The sequence below is a fragment of the Hordeum vulgare genome, chromosome 6H, assembly GCF_904849725.1.
Source record: "Hordeum vulgare subsp. vulgare chromosome 6H, MorexV3_pseudomolecules_assembly, whole genome shotgun sequence".
Taxonomy (NCBI): domain Eukaryota; kingdom Viridiplantae; phylum Streptophyta; class Magnoliopsida; order Poales; family Poaceae; genus Hordeum; species Hordeum vulgare.
Genome location: NC_058523.1, coordinates 170,558,334 through 170,563,718, shown reverse-complemented (window position 1 = coordinate 170,563,718; position 5,385 = coordinate 170,558,334).

Sequence of the window (5,385 nt, the reverse complement as noted above, 5' to 3'; positions counted from 1 at the left end):
ACCAAATTGTGTCTCAGCATCAGAAATAGAGATATCTTTTGGGTTTTCATGTGATTCTACAACAGGTTCACTAGCAGCATGCAAAGTGCTATCATCATTCTTTTTTCCTTTTATTAGAAGGACCACGTGCATCAATATTAACTCTCTGAGAATCTTGCTCATTTCTCATAGGATGGACCTTAGGATACAAATGTTCCTGAGTCATTCTACCACCTCTAGTCACAACTCTAACAGAATTACTTGTTCTAATCGAGTAGTTACCATGGAAGCCTGTGTACTAATAAGCCTAAGGTCATTAACAGTTCACCCAAGCGATCAAGTATGTAAGCATTATGTTTCAATTGTCTACTAACATAACCATTGAAATTTTCTTGCTTAAGAATAAAGTTATCAAATTCATCCAAGAATTTTCTAGCAGGCTTATTATAAGGAATATCACCTTCATCAAATCTACGGAGAGAATTTACCTCTACTTCATGTGTCGGGTTATCAAGACCATGTATTTCTTCAATAGGTGGTAGATTCTTAACATCTTCTTCTTTAATACCTTTTTCTTTCATAGATTTATTTGCCTCTTGCATGTCTTCATGACTGAGGAATAGAATACCACTTTTCTTCGGAGTTGGTTTTGGTGGTGGTTCGGGAATGGTCCAATCATTATCATTGCTCAATATATTAACCAACACAACTATCTAGGTGGTCCCTAGGAGCATCGGTTAGTCCATTATAAAAGATATCAAGTATTTCACTTTTCTTGAGAGGGTGATCAGGCAAAGAATTAAGTAACCGGAGAAGCCTCCCCCAAGCTTGTGGGAGGCTCTCTTCTTTGATCTGCACAAAGTTAAATATTTTCTGCAAGGTAGCTTGTTTCTTATGGGCAGGAAAATGTTTTTGAGAGAAGTAAAATATCATATCCTAGGGACTACGCACACAACCAAGAGCAAGAGAATTAAACCATATCTTAGCATTGCCCTTTAATGAGAACGGAAACAACTTAAGAATATAGTCATAACGAATTTTTTCCTCATGAGTAAATAGGGTGGCTACATCTTTCAATTTAGTAAGGTGTGCCACAACAGTTTCAGATTCATAACCATGGAAAGGATCAGATTCTACCAAAGTAATTAACTCAGGATCTACACATAATTCATAATCCTTATCAGTAACAAAGATAGGTGAAGTAGCAAACTTCGGATCATATTGCATTCTAGCGTTCAAAGATTTTTTTCCCTTCCACTTCCATAGCAATTTCTTAAGATCATATCTATCCTTACAAGCAAGAAAGTCCCTAGCTACTTCTCCTTCTATAACATAACCCTTAGGTATATTAGGCAATTCATATCTAGGAGAGCTTGGTCTTAGCGTCTTTCAGATTCTTCATAGTGATCAACAGATATAAATTCCAAGTGGCTCAGAGAATAGAGTTATGCTCCCCGACAACGGCGACAGAAAAAGGTCTTGATAACCCACAAGTATAGGGGATCACAATAGTTTTCGAGGATAGAGTATTCCACCCAAATTTATTGATTCGACTCAAGGGGAGCCAAAGAATATTCTCGAGTATTAGTAGCTGAGTTCTCAATTAAACCACACCTGAAAGAATTAATATCTGTAGCAAAGTATTTAGTAGTAAAGTAGTATGGAAGTAACTGTAACGGTGGCAAGCATGATAGTAGCAGTTTTGTAGTGATTGTAACAATAGCAACGGAAAAGTAACTTAGCAAAGATCAATATGTGGAAAGCTCGTAGGCAATGGATCAGTGATGGATAATTATGTCGGATGGCATTCATCATGCAGCAGTCATAACATAGGGTGATACAAAACTAGCTCCAACTCATCAATGTAATGTAGGCATGTATTCCATATATAGTCATACGTGCTTATGGAAAAGAACTTGCATGACATCTTTTGTCCTACCTTCCCGTGGCAGCGGGGTCCTAATGGAAACTAAGGGATATTAAGGCCTCCTTTTAATAGAGAACCGGACTAAAGCAGTAGCACTTAGTGAATACATGAACTCTTAAAACTACGGTAATCACCAGAAAGACTCCCAGTTATTGTCACCCAGGGGTATGCGGATCATAACTCGTAATAGGTGTCTATAACTTGGAAGATAGGATTAAGAACACATATATATTCATGAAAACATAATAGGTTCAGATCTGAAATCATGGCACTCGGGCCCTAGTGACAATCATTAAGCATAGCAAGGTCATAGCAACATCAATCTGAGAACATAATGGATACTAGGGATCAAACCCTAACAAAACTAACTCGATTACATGGTAAATCTCATCCAACCCATCACCGTCCAGCAAGCCTACGATTGAATTACTCACGAACTACGGAGAGCATCATGAAACTGGTGATGAAGGATGGTTGGTGATGACGAAGGCGTCAATTTTCCCTCTCTGGAGCCCAAATCAGACTCTAGATCTACCCTCCCGAGGAAGAACATGAGGAGGCGGCGGCTCCATATCGTAAAACGCGATGAACTCTCCTCCTTTATTTTCCCTCCCCGGATAGAAATATATAGAAGTGGAAACGAGGTCTAAGGAGCCATAGGGGCACCACAAGACACGGGCGCGCCCTAGGGGGGGTGCCCTGTAGGCTTGTCGCCACGCGGTGACCCCTCTCTAGTTGATTCTTTCGCCAATATTTGCTATTAATTCCAAAAATATTCTCCGTAATTTTTCAGGTCAATCCGAGAACTTTTATTTCTGCACAAAAATAACACCCAGCCAATTCTAGTGAAAACAACGTCAGTCCGGGTTAGTTCCATTCAAATCATGCAAATTATAGTACAAAACAAGGGCAAAATAGTTTGGAAAAGTAGATACGTTGGAGACGTATCAGACCTTTAGCAAGCATCTGCAACTACTATTAATCAATAAGGTAAACCCAACCATAGCACTTAAAATCAAGTCCTCTTTACTCACATACGCAAACAACTCCCTTACTCAGGTTTAACCTTCTACCACTCTAGCCACCCACTATAAGCGAATCATGAACATATTCCAAACCCACCAGCATGAATACTTCATGTGTGCACCTCATGGAAGTCACATCAGGAATATCATATCAACATACAACTCATATCAATAACATCATACCACAATTAACCCATAGGACAAAAGAAATCTACTCAAACATCATAGGACAACTACACATCAGTAGGTAATAATATATAGCCTTCAGAACCATGTTTAAGTAGAGATTACAGTGGGGAGAAGAGGGTTTGCACCGCTGCGTAGAGGGGGAGAGTTGGTGGTGATGGCGGGGAAGTTGTTGGTCTAGATCGCCGTCACGATGTTTGCCCCAACGACTCTCCGGCGCCATCGGGAGAGAGGGCAAGAGATCCCCCCCTCCTCCTTCTTGTTCTCTCGCCTCCGCCCTAGGTGGGAGGAGGGTTTCCCCACTGGTGCACGGCTGCCATGTCTCCCGGAGGGCACCAGCGCCTCCATTATTGGATCTCTCTCTCTCTCTCTGTTTCTCTCCTTTTTTCGCTCCTGTTTTCTGACCGTTTACCGTTTCTTAAATATACGGAGATCCTAACTCCAATCGGAGTGAAATTCTGAGGGGATTTTAACGTAAAAATTTCTTTCTTGGGTGAAAGTAGGGTTCGAATCGACTTAAGGGGTGGCCACAAGGCATTAGGGCGCGACCACCCCCTGGGTGCGCCTTGTTGCCTTGTGGGCGCCTTGGGGATCGTGTCATGTTGATTCTTCTTTTCAAAGTTCACATATATTCCCAAAAAATCTCCATAAATTTTTATCGCGTTTGGACTTTGTTTGATATCGAATTTATGCAAAACTAAACACAAAAAAGAGGAACTGGCACTGCGCACTGGATAAGTAAGTTAGTCCCAAAACTAATATAAAATGTTGCCAAAACTATATGAAAGTTGTAGAACATTTGCATGAAACAATAAAAAAGTATAGATATGCCTAATACGTCTCCGTCGTATCTACTTTTCCGAACTCTTTTGCCCTTGCTTTGGACTCTAATTTGCATGATTTGAATGGAACTAACCCGGACTGACGATGTTTTCAGCAGAATTGCCATGGTGTTGTTTTTGTGCTGAACTAAAAGTTCTCTGAACGTCCTGAAATTTACAGAGATTTTTTCTGGAATAAAAGAAAAATACCTGCGCAAAGATCCACCGGAGGGGGCGTGCAAGTGGGCCACAAGCCCACAGGCCGCGACCACCCCCTATGGCCGTGCCGTGAGGGCTTGTGGAGCCCACGTGGCACCACTGCCCCCAAACTCAGCTCTATATCTTCCGTCTCGCTCGGAAAAAATCAGAGAGAAGGTTTCATCGCATTTTGCGATACGGAGGCGCCGCCACATCCCGTTCTTCATCTAGAGGGCAGATCTGGAGTCCGTTTTGCGCTCCGGAGAGGGGAAATCATCGCCATCATCATCATCAACCTTTCTCCATCGACAATTCCATGATGCTCTTCATCGTTCGTAAGTAATCTCATCATAGGCTTGTTGGACGGTGATGAGTTGGATGAGATCTATCATGTAATCGAGTTAGTTTTTGACGGGGATTCATCCCTAGTATCCACTATGTTCTAGATTGATGTTGCTACTACTTGGCTATGCTTAATGCTTGTCACTAGGGCCCGAGTGCCATGATTTCAGATCTGAACCTATTATGTTGTCGCCAATATACGTGTGTTTTAGATCCTATCTTGCAAGTTGTAATCACCTACTATGTATTATGACCCGGCAACCCCGGAGTGACAATAGCCGGAACCACTCCCGAAGATGACCATAGTATGAGGAGTTCATGTATTCACCGCGTGTTAATGCGTTGGTCTGGTTCTTTGTTAAAAGGAGAACCTTAATATCCTGTAGTTTCCATTAGGACCCCACTGCCATGGGAGGGATGGACAATAGATGGCATGCAAGTTCTTTTCCCTAAGCACGTATGACTACATACGGAATACATGCCTACATTAGATTGACGAACGGGAGCTAGTTACATATCTCTCCGTGTTATAGTTGTTACATGATGAATCACCTACGTCATACTCATCCATCACTGATCCACTGCCTATGAGTCTTTTACTACTCGTCCTCGCTACGTTACTTTGTCTAGGCTTGTCCCTTGCTACAAAAGGGATTGGGCCACTTTGCTGCTACTGCTGCTACAGCTGTTGCTCTGCTGCTGCTGCTACTGCTGTTCCTTACTACTTCGCTGTTACTTGTTGCAAGACCTTTTCCAACACCGTTGCCGGGGAAGAATATTTCCCATCCAGGGGCAACCTAATGGCGCCATTGATACAACAGTTAGGAATAGTCTGCCGTCAACAGATCGTTTCTGGCACCGTTGCTATCATACTACTTTGCTACTGATACTTTGCTTGCAGACACTA